This window comes from Palaemon carinicauda, chromosome 33 (assembly GCF_036898095.1).
Source record: "Palaemon carinicauda isolate YSFRI2023 chromosome 33, ASM3689809v2, whole genome shotgun sequence".
NCBI lineage: Eukaryota > Metazoa > Arthropoda > Malacostraca > Decapoda > Palaemonidae > Palaemon > Palaemon carinicauda.
The window spans coordinates 39,851,858-39,869,368 of NC_090757.1; the positions used below are offsets into that span (position 1 = coordinate 39,851,858).

Sequence of the window (17,511 nt, forward strand, 5' to 3'; positions counted from 1 at the left end):
TAGGGAATGTTGGGCGTTTGTCAGTGCGTATGGGCCAGGTAGTGAGAAAAGTGAAGAAGAGCGGAATGAGTTCTGGAATGATTTAACTAGGTGTGTAGAAGGACTGGGTAGAAGGAATTATGTAGTTGTTATGGGTGACTTAAATGCTAGAGTGGGCGCTGGAGAGGTAGAAGGTGTCATTGGTAAGTATGGCGTACCAGGTGAAAATGAGTGGTGAGAGACTGGTAGACATGTGTGTTGAACAAGAGATGGTAATAAGTGCTAGCTTCTTTAAAAAGAAAGATAAAAATAAGTATACATGGGTAAGAGTGGCAAATGGAAGAGTAGTAGAAAGGGCATTAATGGATTATGTGTTGGTAACTAAAAGAATGTTTGAAAGATTGAAAGACGTGCACGTGTTTAGGGGTATGGCTAACGGTATGTCTGATCATTTTTTGGTGGAAGGAAAATTAGTTGTAGCAAAAGAGTGGGGGAATAGAGTAGGTGGATGTAAAAGGGAGGTAGTGAGGATTGAAGAGATATAAAACCGGGGGTAAAAAGTAAATATCAGGAAAGGTTGAAAATGGCATATGATGAGGTGAGAGTAAGAGAAACTGGTAATTTAGAGGAGGAGTGGAAGTTAGTAAAAGAAAATTTTGTTGGGATTGCAAGTGATGTATGTGGCAAGAAGGTTGTTGGAGGCAGCATGAGGAAGGGCAGTGAAGGTGAAAGTGGAAGAGAAAAAGAGGGCTTTTGAAGAATGGCTGCAGAGTAATAGTATAGAGAAGTATGAAAAATATAGAGAGAAAAAGGTGGAAGTAAAGCGCAAGGTACGTGAGGCAAAGAGGGCAGCTGACCTGAGGTGGGGTCAGGGATTGGGTCAGTCATATGAAGAGAATAAGAAGAAGTTTTGGAAAGAAGTGAAGAGAATAAGGAAGGCTGGCGCAAGAATTGAAGAGACAGTGAAAGATGGAAATGGAAGGTTGTTAAAAGGAGAGGAGGCAAGGAAAAGGTGGGCGGAATATTTTGAAAGTTTGCTGAATGTTGAGGATAATAGGGAGGCAGATATAATTGCTGTTCCAGGTGTTGAGGTGCCAGTGATGGGAGATGAGAATGAGAGAGAGATAACAATAGATGAAGTGAGGAGAGCACTAGATGAAACGAGAGTAGGAAAAGCATCTGGTATGGACGGTGTGAAAGCTGAGATGTTGAAGGAAGGGGGTGTGACTGTACTTGAATGGTTGGTGAGATTGTTTAATGTGTGTTTTGTGTTGTTGATGGTACCAGTAGATTGGGTTTGTGCATGTATTGTACCACTATATAAGGGTAAGGGAGATGTGCATGAGTGTTGTAATTCAAGAGGTATTAGTTTGTTGAGTGTAGTTGGAAAAGTGTATGGTAGAGTACTGATTAATAGGATTAAGGATAAAACAGAGAATGCAATCTTGGAAGTACAGGGTGGTTTTAGAAGAGGTAGGGGTTGTATGAATCAGATTTTTACAGTTAGGCAGATATGCAAGAAATATTTAGCAAAAGGTAAGGAGGTGTATGTTGCGTTTATGGATCTGGAGAAAGCATATGATAGAGTTGATAGGGAAGCAATGTGGAATGTGATGAGGTTATATGGAGTTGGTGGAAGGTTGTTGCAAGCAGTGAAAAGTTTATACAAAGGTAGTAAAGCATGTGTTAGAATAGGAAATGAAGTGAGTGATTGGTTTCCGGTGAGAGTGGGGCTGAGACAGGGATGTGTGATGTCGCCGTGGTTGTTTAACTTGTATGTTGATGGAGTGGTGAGAGAGGTGAATGCTCGAGTGCTTGGACGAGGATTAAAACTGGTAGGCGAGAATGACCATGAATGGGAGGTAAATCAGTTGTTGTTTGCGGATGATACTGTACTGGTAGCAGACACAGAAGAGAAGCTTGACCGACTAGTGACAGAATTTGGAAGGGTGTGTGAGAGAAGGAAGTTGAGAGTTAATGTGGGTAAGAGTAAGGTTATGAGATGTACGAGAAGGGAAGGTGGTGCAAGGTTGAATGTCATGTTGAATGGAGAGTTACTTGAGGAGGTGGATCAGTTTAAGTACTTGGGGTCTATTGTTGCAGCAAATGGTGGAGTGGAAGCAGATGTACGTCATAGAGTGAATGAAGGTTGCAAAGTGTTGGGGGCAGTTAAGGGAGTAGTAAAAAATAGAGGATTGGGCATGAATGTAAAGAGAGTTCTATATGAGAAAGTGATTGTACCAACTGTGATGTATGGATCGGAGTCGTGGGGAATGAAAGTGATGGAGAGACAGAAATTGAATGTGTTTGAGATGAAGTGTCTAAGGAGTATGGCTGGTGTATCTCGAGTAGATAGGGTTAGGAACGAAGTGGTGAGGGAGAGAACGGGTGTAAGAAATGAGTTAGCGGCTAGAGTGGATATGAATGTGTTGAGGTGGTTTGGCCATGTTGAGAGAATGGAAAATGGTTGTCTGCTAAAGAAGGTGATGAATGCAAGAGTTGATGGGAGAAGTACAAGAGGAAGGCCAAGGTTTGGGTGGATGGATGGTGTGAAGAAAGCTCTGGGTGATAGGAGGATAGATGTGAGAGAGGCAAGAGAGCGTGCTAGAAATAGGAATGAATGGCGAGCGATTGTGACGCAGTTCCAGTAGGCCCTGCTGCTTCCTCCGGTGCCTTAGATGACCGCGGAGGTAGCAGCAGTAGGGGAGTCAGCATTATGAAGCTTCATCTGTGGTGGAAATGTGGGAGGTTGGGCTGTGGCACCCTAGCAGTACCAGCTGAACTCGGTTGAGTCCCTGATTAGGCTGAAGGAACATAGAGAGTAGAGGTCCCCTTTTTGTTTTGTTTCATTGTTGGTGTCGGCTACCCCCCAAAATTGGGGGAAGTGCCTTGGTATATGGATGGAGAAAACAAACAGGCTTTTCTTAAGGGTAATTCAACTAATTTATTCACTCTGTCGGTTAGAAGTAATGTGTCTAAGACATTGAATTACTGACGGTTGTTAAATCATAATTCGATTCATTATCAATCGACATATAAAAACACATTAAACTCATGAGCTGAGTATTTCACAGAAGCTGCATCAATATTTTCCCAAATTCTGTTCCGAGGTGAATGGCATTGATAAAATGGATAAGCTTAAAGCCGTTGAGAGTACGGTTTTATTATAGTTACAGACGGGAAAAGTATTTCTACTAAATATACAGGTATTTTCTACAGCTAAAAGCCCGTTTTCTTCGAAACAAACACTTATTTACCGAGAGTACTTGAGTAATAGATTGATGATAGACTGATAGACTGACAATGAATGAACATGTAAATAATATGGTAAGAAATTGTAAGTATCACATTAAAAACATAGCATTTATTAGTAAATACTTAAATGAAAATGGCCATACTCATTAATCACCACATATTTTCAAGAATTGATTACTGCAACTCACTGTTCTATGGCTTACCAAATTATCAGCTGAAGAAAATTCAGAGTACAAAACAGAGCCGCTAGATTAATAAAAGGACTACACAATAGGGATAGAATTACCCCTGCACTAATTAAATTACACTGGCTGCCGGTAAAGGCGAGAATTGAATACAAGCTACTCTTACTAACGTTTAAGATACTGAACCAAAATATCTAAAAGAATGCCTGAACAAACTAGAACTAGAAACAAATGTTACCATAAGACACATGAGTGACAAACATCGACTATCTGAACCAAGAACAAATAGTAAATTTGGTGAAAGGGCTTTTAGCTACTGTGTGCCTAGACATTATAATAAACTGCCAACTGAAATGAAGGACCTAAAGGGAGCAATTGAACTTAAGAAGAAACTAAAGACATTACTTTTCACAAGATCATATGATTTGGAAGATGCTACAATCAAGGAATTGTATAAGTTATAATGAAAATGTTTCGTTAGATGGTTGATATGGACCCGCCCGAGAAGTAGTTCACGACTTCAGTGGAGGGTTGGATTTAAACCCAAAACAAGTAACAAGCAAGTAAAACAAGTTTCGGTCATCATCTATTAGCGTGCCTCCGTACGAAAATAAAATATTATACGTTGACACTTATGATTGTTATCTAAACCATAGAAACACGAACATACCAAATTAACATCCTGATATTAACATTTTCATTAATAATAATACCATGAAAAAAAAAACTACGCTTCATACCCCAACTGCAAACTATTTCAAAACCAAATTAATCGTGTTATCCACGTAATAAGCTTTATACCATAGAAACCTTTAATACTAATTACTATATAACTTACTTTACTTTAAGGGCTGTGCTCCTAGTCTTATCACAACAGGAAACTAGTTACTACCAGCTCTGCATATCGGTTTGACGTATGGACAGTTCGAGTATCACACAACGTATTTTACATCAATTTTAAAATCCACATCATCGAAGCACTTACGACACAAGAAGGATTTCAGTTGCTTCTAGAATACCTTAATATCTTCTGTCTTTCGGATGTCTATTAAAAACGTTTTACTGGATATTGTATAGTCATCCGGATGTCTATTAAAAACGTTTAACTGAATATTGTATAGTCTTGGGGCTAAATATTTAAAAGCTGTAGAACCTCCACTAAGCTTACATTCATGGGTACATGCAGGACTATAGAAGTACCTATAGTCAATTTTTTTTTAGCGAGGCAGATTTGCACTGACTTGCAGGGGTGCCCTTTTAGCTCGGAAAAATTTCCTGATCGCTGATTGGTAGGACAAGATAATTCTGACCAATCAGAGAGCAGAAAACTTTTCTGAGCTAAAAGGGCACTGCTGCAAGTCGTTGCAAATCTGCCTCGCAAAAAAAATTAGTATAGTTATTTGCTGTTCATATCACTCTTATAACCACACGCTCCACCCATCGTCCTGTTATCTTCCGGAAACATGCAATATTGAGGGTTCTGTCATAAAAGTTGGGTACTTGATAGCCATATACGTGTATATGATTTTTTTAAACTGGTTTTTGAGTTTTCTACCACCCCATATAAAAGCAATCATGGCAGATCCTATTAGGAAACAGGGGGATTGAGTGAGGAGACGCTCAATAGTAGTGCTAAATGCTAGATAACCAAAACTAGTGAAAAACACCAGGTAACCAAAACTAGCAGAAAAAACACAGAGTAACCAAAACTAGCAAAAAAAAAAAAAAAAAAAAACACCGAGTAACCAAAACTAGCAAAAAAAAAAAAAAAAACACCGAGTAACCAAAACTAGCAAAAAAACACCGAGTACCCAAATAAGAAAAAACACTGAGTAACCAAACCTGGCAAAAAAAAAAAAAAAAAAAGGAACAAAAACTAGGAAAAACCACCCAGCAACCATAACTAAGTGAATACTTTAAGAGGAAGATCCTCGAAGCAGCAACAGACAGACATAAGTTATATCGTCTCCTGAATGGTATAATGGAAAATGTAAAAGAAAAGAAGCTACCTGATGGATACAGTGACCAGGAACTAGCAAATAATTTTCTAGTATTCGTTAAAAACAAAATTGAAAACATAACCAGGTCATTTGTAAATACTCAACATCAGATTAATGATACACCAGACAGACAAAATTAATACGATCTAACAACATAACACAAGATGACATCACCAGAATTATCAAGAGAGCAAAGAAAACAAACTGCGCGACCAATCCTATGCCAATATCTGAAGTAATTGGAGAGAGAGACTTTTCTAGTCTAGCCGAAATAATAATGAGAATAGCAAATGCAAGCATTGATGAACGTAAGTTTCCTAAATCTGAGAAAATGGCTATAGTTACACCAGTTCTGAAAAAATGCACTGGACTACCAGGAATTAAGCTCATAGACCTACGTCAAATCTATCCTTTGTCTCAAAAGTGCTTGAATATGTCATTCTTGAACAACTAGTCAGCCACTTAGAATTAATAGAAGCTTTGCCTGACAACTAATCTGCTTACAGAAAACTATACTCTAGGGAGACAGCCATCTGCTCTGTTGTAAATGATATGCTAGACATGATGGATGAAAATAAACGTGGTATCTTAATACTGCTCGATCTCAGTGAGTGCTGCTTTTGATACAGTTGTGCATGAACTGCTACTAAATGATCTACGGTCCATCGGCGTTGAAGATCAAGCCTTCAAATATCTATAAGACTACTTGGTTGGTAGAAATTACTGTGTACAAATTGGAAACTCTTATCATATGAACCCTTAAACAGAGGGGTACCCCAGGGGAGTGTACTTAGTCCAATCTTATTCTGCATCTATACTATTGGTCTATCGAAAATGCTACAAAGGCATGACGTGAAGTTTAAACTATTTGCAGATGACACAAAATTTTACTTTCCATAAATGATACACATGACACTACTGAAACTCTAAACCGAATCCTTGATAGTGTTAGAGAATGGATGACATTTAAACAACTAAAAATAAATGAGAACAAAACTGAATGCATGGTGGTGGGCAAGAGGAACGGCGTGAGAAACTTAGGTGATAATCAAATGAACATGAATAATGACTCGGTACCGATATCTAGTAAAGTTCGTGATCTAGGTGTATTTCTTGACTGTAACCTGTCTCTAAATGCCCAAATAAATAATGTAATAAAAACTGCTGGTTATCATCTAAGAAATATTGTGTATATAAAAAAGTACCTGGACGAAAATTCTGTAAAGAAACTTGTGATAAATTGTGTTATTACCAGGATTGACTACTGCAACTATCTACTACAATTTACCAAAAGTGCAACTTAAGAAATTACAAAACATAATAAACAGAGGAGCAAGACTGATAAAAGGTTTACCGCCTAGAGAAAAGATCACCCCTATACTAATCGATTTACGCTGGCTGCCGATTGAAGCGAGAACTGAATTTAAAATATGTACAATAACCCACCACGTTATCGGAACCGGGCGTCCAAAATACTTAAGAGAATTGCTACACATTGCGCATCCAACAAATCGTGTCGACCCGAGAATAGTTACAGATGGCTTAAAACTGTTGGAACCTAGATGTATGTCTACTTTAGGCTCCAGAGCCTTTAAATATGCGGCCCCGAGACTATATGATAAGCTCCCACGAAACATTCGAATGATTGAAGACATTAAGGCTTTCAAGAGGAAACTGAAGACTTACTTATTTCATGAGTCTTTTGACAGTGACGATTTAACAGTAAATGAACAATATGTGATATGAAATGTTAAATACTCTGAACGAACTAGGTAAAACGACAGTGGAGGTCCTGTAGAGAGTGGGGTTCCCCTGCTGTGTGGGACCGGAAAAGCAGCCATCAAAGTAAAGTACTTAAAAACACCAGGTAACCCAAATTAGTGAAAAAAACGCCAGATAACTAAAACTAGTGAAATCACAACAGGTAGCCAAAACTAGTTAAAAACGCTAGGTAATCATAAGGAAAATTATTTCATGTAATTAGCGTGAACTTTAATTTCATAATTACCTGTAATTCAAAGCACGTCCCCCGAAGGGTTTCTGTTCTGCCACGACACGCAAAAAAGAGTCACCTTATCGATACATGGATGTAGTGCGTACACCAACCTAGCTGATCATCATTTCGGTGCCAATTTTGACTTCCAGATGAGCAAAAATAGCTATTTAGTAAACTGAGATTTTAAATATAATGAATACAAGAATGAAATTACGCGAAGTTTACAACTCCTCCTGGGGAGACGTCCTCTTGGGTCGATAGTCAAGTTGGAACTGGAATGAAGGGGATGGAAAACTTGCCGGTCGTAAAACAACATATGGGAACTCGCGGAAAAATAGTGGGAAGCAACGCATTGCCGATAGCTTATTATGTCTTCTAAAAGTAAACAACAGGCATTTAGACCATGAAATGGTTTTCACATATTCGTCGATTGATATAGAATATATTAATCATCGAGGAAAATAACTGAATATCCAGCACTTGTCCATTTCTTAAAATTAATTCAAATTTCGCTTGACATTAAATGATCATATAACCTAAGTTCGACATAATCTTAATGTCAATTCAGTCACAGACTATTTCAGTTTTAAAAGCTCATTTACTTGGAATGTCACAGTGTAAAGAATGCAGTGAATAACATAGTAAATGTCATGAAATAGTGCGCTTGAAAATACAGTATGAGAAATGGATTCCACGAGGTCCTTTAACCAATGTATTCTTTGAAGTTTGTCAATAGGTTAAATGAGGCATATTTCACTTTGTGGCTACAATCAAGAAAATAATATAACCAAGGAAAAGAAAATAAAGTTATTACATTTATATAGCAAAAAAAAAAATAGAGCTGATATCAAGATCTCTAGATATTTAGTATAGCTCATGAGATACTGAACAGTTAATATTTCCTATTATGATCCTTTCATATGAAACTGTGATCCTTTATTAATTTATATGGAAAAAAATATACCCAGTAGAATTGAATACAAGCTACTCTTACTAACGTTTATGATACTGAACCAAAATATCTACAAGAATGCCTGAACAAACTAGAACTAGAAACAAATGTTACCATAAGACACATGAGTGACAAACAGACTATCTGAACCAAGAACAAATAGTAAATTTGGTGAAAGGGCTTTTAGCTAATGTGCGCCTAGACATTATAATAAACTGCCAACTGAAATGAAGGACCTAAGTGGAGCAATTGAATTTAAGAAGAAACTAAAGAAATTACTTTTCACAAGATCATATGATTTAGAAGATGCTGCAATCAAGGAATTGTATAAGTTACAATGAAAATGTTTCGTTAGATGATTTATATGGACCCACCCGAGAAGTAGTTCACTCGACTTCAGTGGAGGGTTGGATTTAACCCCTCCCCCCCCCAAAAAAAAAAAATATATATATATAATCTTTCCCAGCCCACTGCCACTTTAGAAGCCTTAAATATGACATCATCTCAACACCCGTTGTTTACATAATTCCTCTATTGTTAAACCAAGACTTGTGGGACTTTTTTTTTTTTGGGGGGGGGGGCGTTGTTTTAAAAATTATTGAATGATTTATGCCTTATGAAAGAGCAGACACGAGGATTTCAACAGATTAAAGGACTTTAGTACGTTAGAAGAATCATTAAGTACTTAAAACACACATTTCCTATTGTGTATTTCTATTATTCTGCATAAATGATGATGACAGAACTACGTTCTAATTAGTATTAAAGAATGCTTGGCATTAAAACAAAAATGAAAACTGAATCTATGGTGGTATGAAAATCAATTTATGAAAATTTGGTTAAATCCATATGAATAATAATGTTAATTTTACTTGAGGTATAATATAGATTAGCGATCTGGGTGCATTATTGGAATTGTAATTTGACTCTGTTCAAATACTGTAGCCAAAATCATTAAACAATCGCAAATAATTTGCTTTAGTAAAAAATATATTTGGATGAAATGTCCCGTCGAAGAACTTGTAATTAGCTGTTATTACTATAGTTGATAATAGCAATTTGATTACAATTTACACAAAGTATGTTCTATGTTACTAAGTATGATAAACAGCGTCCTTCAAATTTACCCCTTGCTTCATTTTTCATATATAATAAACTCCCTAAAACTCCTTTTATCACATCACACATCCAAGATTCCAATATTCTTCATGTAACCTCAAAATAAAGTCTTGGAAATTTCTTCGAGCTTTGGTGAATCCTCATCAAGTTATAAAGCAGTTAAATTTTAACATGCGCACACACTAAAGTGACCCTTTCTATCAAAGAAATTTCAAAAGTTGAAATGTGTTAACGATGTTTGAAATTCCGGCTTAACCAAGAATGGTTTTTATCAAGGAGTACTCCATCAGTAAATTTATTTATCACTAGCCTTTCGTGACTTTGGTAACTAATATGTAGTTGAACTTATGATTCAAATTCTCAAGACCATTCAGGACCAAGATGAGCCATGATTTCAAGACTGACAAAACAATTTCACCGGCTTTAACATTCGCAATTCTTCCAGTATGAATTAAAAATGGATTGGTTGTTATATGTAATAGTTTTTTATAAGAACCTTGCGACATTTCATATCTTGAAATATAATTTTGACGCCGAATATATTAAATATATGAAGCACTTAATATTGGAAAACTCTAGCCAAAAGCGCCTTTATTTCTAACGACATATTACCCAAATACCGTTAAGCTGAGCTTTTCGATCTCGAAGAACGCACTAACTCAGAATTGTATAATAGAAAACGGACATTTCAATTGGTCCCATTCCGTACAATGCTAGGGAGGACTCTCGTTGGTTTTTGCTCTATGCGAATAAACTGTAACTGAGCCACACTGTATCCTTATCCCCTTTCCCTACTAGGTTATTTTCCCTGTCAAGAGTCCTTGGGTTTATAGTATCCTCCTTTTCCAACTAGGGTTATAGTTTAGTTAGTAATAATAATATAAATTGTTTAATCTACACTAGCACAGAAGGAAAGTAACAGGATAGTGCTATGAACCATATAAAAATTTAATTTTTTCCCCTAAAAGACTATCATGTCTTATGTAGAGGAGCTTAATGCGCGTTTGAGAGCTCTAGAACACATAACCAAGGACTCGAGGAACACCTTGGCTTTGTTGACTTTTAATTATCAATTACAAGAACCGGAAGTCCAAAATACCTAAGAAAACTTCTACATTTTGAGCAGCCAACAAATCGTGTTGATATGAGAATAGTTACAATTGGTTTCAGATTACTGGAACCAAGATACAAGTCTACAATAGGCTCTAGAGCTTTCACTAGACATTTTAAAAACTAAAAATATAAAAGGCTTTTAAGAAGAAACTGAAGATCGTTTTCATAGTGCTTCGATAATGTGTATTTCACGATAAACACGCAATGTGTGATATGATAAGTGCTTGAGAATGTATAAGATAAATTGATGTTGTGGGTCCTGTAGGGCACAAGATTCCCCTGTGTAACAGAACCAGAACAAATTGCCCTTAAAAGTAGTATGCACAGCAAATCTCTTAGATACTTGGAAAATCCAGTTTCAAGAATTTGAGTCACCACAAGTCAGTATAGCTCAAACAGAATGGGGGGGGGGGGGGCGGGCCATCCTAACCTGAGTTGAATTATTCCCTCGTTAGTCTTCCTATTATATTTTGACTTTTTTCAAATTGTAGCTTAATTGAATTGTAATAAGACTTTATTCCGTGAATTGCATGAGTGACGATTTAACGGTAAATGAGCAATTATTATTATTACTAGCCAAGCTACAACCCTAGTTGGAAAAGCAAGATGCTATAAGCCCAAGGGCTCCAACAGGGAAAAATAGCCCAGTGAGGAAAGGAAATAAGGAAATAAATAAATGAAACGTTGAATACTCTGAAAGAACAAGATATAACGATAGTGGAGGTCCTGTAGAGAGTGGGGTTCCCCTGCTGTATAGGGCCGGAAAAGCAGCCGTCAAAGTAAGTAGGTAAAATAAGACTCAACTAAAATTCCCTTATATGACTGACGGTTGGTTAATACTTTCTGAGCAGAACACTATCATTATTTATCAAAGTAATAGTTCCAGGATGACATATAGGCCTACATTTCACTTTATAAATTATAAACACTGGGAAACAAATTATAATCCCGATGAGACAAACACTTCATCGGTTATCTTGTCCAAATTATAATGAAATAATTTTATTATTTTATCAACTACAATTTCCCTTTCTCACAAAATTAGCTTAATTTCAATTTCCTTTGGGTTGATTAAATGTCATCCCATTTTTTTTTTATTTTTTTTTTTTTACAATATTCCATCTCTTGTTTATTCACTGCCCTAAATGAAAACATGTAAATCATCTGCAAATAGCTTAAACTTTAACTATTTCTCATTTGGACTTTAAACAAATCAATGGTGTAATGCAAAATAGAATTTGGCATAAGACTTAAAAAGTTTTAAAGGCCGCTCATGAATGGGAGGCAAGGCACAGCGACATAAACCTATCAAGCAGGACAATGCCCTAGAGACTGGCCATATATACATATGATCAGCACTCAAGTTCCCTCTCCATACAAGCTAGGACCAAGGACAGCCAGGCAATAGCTGCTGATGACTCAGCAGGTAGACCAATAGGCTCACCCAAACCGCCCCCCCCCCCCCTCATTAGCTCACAAAGATGGTGAGGTTGCAGCCACCAAAGGGGGACTAACCCAATCAGGCGTTCATCAGTCCGAGACGTTACAACATCGGCCACCACAACTAGAATAATTTATATAATTTCAAATCCTTCCACAGTATATTGTCATTATTTTTTTAAATTATAGCGTTTTATGATAAATGGAGAAGTATTGATTTAAAAGCTCAAAATAGAGACGACTGGCGAAATCTAACCGAGCCACTTTGCATCAGTAGGCGTAGGGGATAGTGATGATGATGATGATAGCCTTTCATCAACACCATAATCGATATTCATTTTGTTGTAGTTCATGCAGAGCGGTATCAGCAATTGGACTATAAACATACAGTAGTCTAATATGAGGTACGTGATAGCCTAAACGTTGACCGATTACTTGGCCGAGTTTTTAACTTAACAAATTGAGTAATTGTTTAAAGAATTGCATTTTAGTATCTTCGATTAGGATGAATTCGAACCAGGTCTTAAGAACTGGATTTTTGATAATCACGAACACCTTTAACGGTTTTATTTTAATTTAAGCCATTTCTCTAACGTAAACAGAAATAGCAGTAATTAGAAATATTAAAAATTACACTATTAAAAAAAAACACCCTATATTTTCAGATACTGACATCGCATCAATTGTTCCGTTTGTAATATTTATCGTAACCTTAATCACGTCAATGATTAAACTTTGAAATTTAGTTATTCATATCGGGTAAAACAGATTCCTGAATCAGTCAAAAAAAAATCATATTTTCAATTATGTATACTGTATATTCTTAATACATAAAATCAATCAGCTAATTCTTGATCACCATAACTATCGGAGGACTAATTTTCTTTAATAATTTGAAGCAAGAAACTTTCAAGTTTGTATCTGCTGCAGCATCACTGGTTGTAACTTCTAACTAGATATTCAGTTTACCCTTCATTATCAGAAATTATATTGGTTATTTAAAGTATTAAATCCTTTACCTGCAAGGCTTTCAGCTTAAGTCCCCTTCTATCGGATATTTCATATTCTCAAATATCTATTCATTGAATAGTTTAGATGCCATTAACTTATATTTCCAAGATCACTCGATGAGGATAAACAGTTCGAAGTCAGAGCTTATCAATCCTAAGTTGCCATGACTAAGGGAAATAGGGCTAATATCTTAATTCACTTTCGAAGTCACATCGTTAATGGAGTATTTTTTAATAAACCTGGGTTTCAACCAAAATTTCTCTAAAATAGAAATACAAACATTTCCCTCACTATTATTGGTTACATTAATGGCCAATCGACATCGTTAACAATTGGGTCTATTCCACAAGTCACTCAAGGTAACTGCATGATTTGCTGATATTGTTACCAGAGACGGAGTTATATTCTACTATTTCATGATGAGAACGACTCAAAGAGCCCTAAATACTTCTCCATGATCTAATTTCTTTGCCGATTAAAGATTGCAGTTATAAATTTGGATCTTACGGCCAAGCGCGGGGGACCCATTGGCCATTACGCTCTCTAAAAATGTGTAATTGCATCAAGCCTTGTTTCAGCTACCGCTAGTATATCGTCTCATATTTATCCACTAAAATTTGCCGTACATGTACTCCAGGTAGAGCAAGAAAATATATCACGTTTAAAAGAAAAAATACTTTATCAAAATTTTATCAACTGGAACCATCACGTCAACCTGAAGCTTTAACATCTATACCGACCACTTAGCATTGTGCATCTGACCTTGTTAATACATTTCTCGAGGAATTCACTTTTCAAATTACATTTTGAGAAATACTATGCACATGTCTGTTAAATTCTAATGCCAGATAATTAGCTATCTTTTATAGAAAGGGCGTTTCGTATAAAAAAAGGAAAGTGATTACTTGCTTTACTTATTATCATAGTTTATGCATAACATTTACATCTTATTTTTCGCTTTATGAGAATGCAAATTTGATTTGATACAGACTATGGACGTGGAATTCGCATAATAGTCTTTTATAACAATAAGTAGCGTTGGTAACACGATAGCATTCGGGGGATTTGGGTAGTTTAGCTCAAGCACTACCCAATACAAACTTATTTTCACCGATGAATTTACGGAAAATTCAAAGAGCTACTGTTTATAAAATAGCCGGAGTTTTGTCTTTATAATAATTTTGACTAAACACTATAAAACATAGCAATTCTCACAGATCTAGATGTCTAGTAATCTTAAACTATTCATTACACCTGTCACCGGGAGCTCTTAGATTTTGTAATAGAACAAAAGCACTTCCTAAGTAGCCTATAGTTAGCATATTCCCGAGTAGCCTACATCAGAAATTGACTAAAGCTTTTAGAGAAAAACATGATGATTTGGTTGCATGTTATATATCCTTACCCAGACATTTTGCTGTGACAATGAGGACCATAAAAAATGATCGTAAAATCAAAATAAATTATGATCCAAGACATTCTCGTTTAAATTTGCGCAACAATGAGGTTTAATCATACTGGAGTAAAAAAATCTTTCAAATTAAAGGTAAAAGTTGACTTATCAACAAATGCAAGATGGAACATTGATATCAGACTGGCTTCGTCGACTCAAAACTAAATAAAATTAACATTGGCCTAGCATGGACAGACCCTTGCCCAATGGGCACCCTTAACTGCAATTACAGCACCGAGAGGTTATTGGCGAATTAACTATTTACAAAGTCAACATAACCTTGCGTTTTTAATAAATTTAAATAGTTTCAATAACTATTTGTACGTAAACAAACCCGAAAAACCAATGTCCAATCAGGAAAAAAAAATATAGCCGTCTTAAAAACCAATGCTGCAGACACTTCGTTGCCGATTTAAATTACTTCACATTTCACTCGATTAACCTTCTTGAATCAACAATGGTATTCCTACTATAAAAAAAAATAACACCGACTTCCGTATAGGCCTACAACTTTCGTTATTCGCCATAGGCCAATACAGTACTCACCTTTACTCACAGAGTACGTCTGCTCCGCTTCAGAACACCGGCAAAAATGCTGTCAAGTCTCCGTCGTCGTCTTCAAGAAGCGGTGTTCCAGTCGTTCCATAATTTTTGATAACGATCGTTTAAGATAAACAAGTCAATTCTACAGATAATGTACAGTAGAGTGTAGAGTGTAAGATATATATGTATATTTTACCTTCATTATATTAAGAAACTTCATTTTACAAGCACTGGGGTCTGGGAGCCCATTCAGCACCAAAGTGCAACTTGAATAAAAACCCTGCCGTTGAGGAATTTCAAATGAATTTGGACAAGCGCCCATCCCGTACGAGTTGCTAGGGTCGAGGAGGCTATTCAGAGTTACACAACAGGGAAAATTCTTGAATTGGATAATCAGCTGAATATTAACACTTAACATAAATCTCAGATTAGGTGTGTTATTGAATAGTAATTTGCCTGCATGAGCAAATAAATACTGCAGCCTAGTATGCATCTATCTTTTCCATACTGTTTTGTTGAGAAATATTTAAGACAAAATAATTAACGTATACTTTATTATGCAATGACGCGTCACCATAACTGGATGTACAAAGTGCTTGAGATATTTTCTACAAGTGAACCAATCGTATTGACACAGGACTAGTTACAGTTTGGTTTGAAGTTATTGGGAGCCGATGATGCACCTCGACTGTGGGTGGCCGTAGATTTAGAGCTGTTAAATATGCAGCCCATGATTGTACATTAAATTTCCACTTGATATAGGGCCTGATGATTTAACGTCTTTTAGGTAGTGTGAACTTTCTTGTTTTCTAAGTGTTATGATAATGTGGATTTGACGTAAGTCCTAATATGCAGAAAATGTTTTTTTTATGTTGCACAGGCTGACATAAGTCAGCCCTTGGGCTTACAGCATTTTGCTTTTCCAACTAAGATTGTAGCTTGGTTAGTAGTAGTAGTAGTAGTAGTAATATAGTTTATATATAAGTATTTTAATGTTGTCAGTTCTTTTCTAACTAGGGTTGTAGCTTAGCTAGTGGACATAGCATCCTGCTTTTCCAACTAGGGTTGTAGCTTAGCTAGTGGACTTATAGCATCCTGCTTTTCCAACTAGGGTTGTAGCTTAGCTAGTGGACTTATAGCATCCTGCTTTTCCAACCAGGGTTGTAGCTTAGCTAGTGGACTTATAGCATCTTGCTTTCCTACCTGGGGTTGTAGATTAGATAGTAGACTTATAGCATCCTGCTTTTCCAACTAGAGTTTTAGCTTAGCTAGTGGACTTATAGCATCCTGCTTTTCCAACTAGGGTTGTAGCTTAGCTAGTGGACTTATAGCATCCTGCTTTTCCAACTAGGGTTGTAGCTTAGCTAGTGGACTTATAGCATCCTGCTTTTCCAACTAGGGTTGTAGCTTAGCTAGTGGACTTATAGCATCCTGCTTTTCCAACTAGGGTTGTAGCTTAGCTAGTGGACTTATAGCATCTTGCTTTCCTACCTGGGGTTGTAGATTAGATAGTAGACTTATAGCAACCTGCTTTTCCAACTAGGGAGTAGTTTAGCTAGTGGATTTATAGCATCTTTCTTTTCCAACTAGGATTGTAGCTTAGCTAGTGGACTTATAGCATCTTGCTTTCCTACCTGGGGTTGTAGATTAGATAGTAGACTTATAGCATCCTGTTTTTCCAACTAGGGTTGTAGCTTAGCTAGTGGACTTATAGCATCTTGCTTTCCTACCTGGGGTTGTAGATTAGATAGTAGACTTATAGAAACCTGCTTTTCCAACTAGGGAGTAGCTTAGCTAGTGGATTTATAGCATCTTGCTTTTCCAACTAGGATTGTAGCTTAGCTAATAGGCCTAAAAATAATGGCCTGTCGTATGATTCTTGAAATATCTACTGTATACTCTAAAAAAACACATCTCGTTACTCCTGTAGCGAGCCAAAGTTTTTTTTTTTTTCCGTGCAAATTGGTCACAGATAACCAGTTTGTTTAGTCCTCTTACTTTTCTTTGTAGTATATTGGACATTATGAACAAAACTACCACTTACAATATTATAATTTTCATTATTTGTCGACTTCAAAGTATAGTATATCCAGCTTTACCTAACTTATTGTTAAACCTGATGTTTTCAAATAATCTTACTGAATGACTGAGTTACAACTTACCATCTTTCCTCACCTTATATTTAACAATAACATTTTGAATGAATTCATTATATTGTAATGGATATAAATTCACCATGATTGACTTTGCTTCTCTGGTCGAAAAGCAATTATTTAAACCCTTGGAGACTTCTATAGCAAATTCCAGTGAAGCTTTCAAAACCAATGTTTCATATGTCACTCAAGCATTTAACTCCATCCTCATTTACTCACTATTTTTCCATAGTTTACTCATCATTTAAAGGTGTTTATTCTCTGTTCAAAATCTTTGAGATTAAACGAAATGACACCAGCACAGGATTCCAA

The 17,511-nt window shown here is 36.4% G+C and overlaps 1 long non-coding RNA gene across 4 annotated transcripts in view; it reads right to left on the reverse strand.

The window, feature by feature from the left end:
• LOC137626308 (uncharacterized) overlaps positions 1-15,152 on the reverse strand; it is a 39,763-nt gene extending 24,611 nt beyond the window's left edge. The window contains exon 1 of one of the 4 annotated variants that reach the window (XR_011040996.1): positions 15,050-15,152. This is a non-coding gene — a long non-coding RNA (uncharacterized lncRNA). Of the gene's footprint in view, positions 1-7,427; positions 7,486-7,629; positions 7,680-15,049 lie in introns of those variants that run through there. The other 3 variants (XR_011041000.1, XR_011040999.1, XR_011040998.1) reach the window with 3 other exon arrangements.
• Between the last annotated feature and the right edge of the window lie 2,359 nt (positions 15,153-17,511).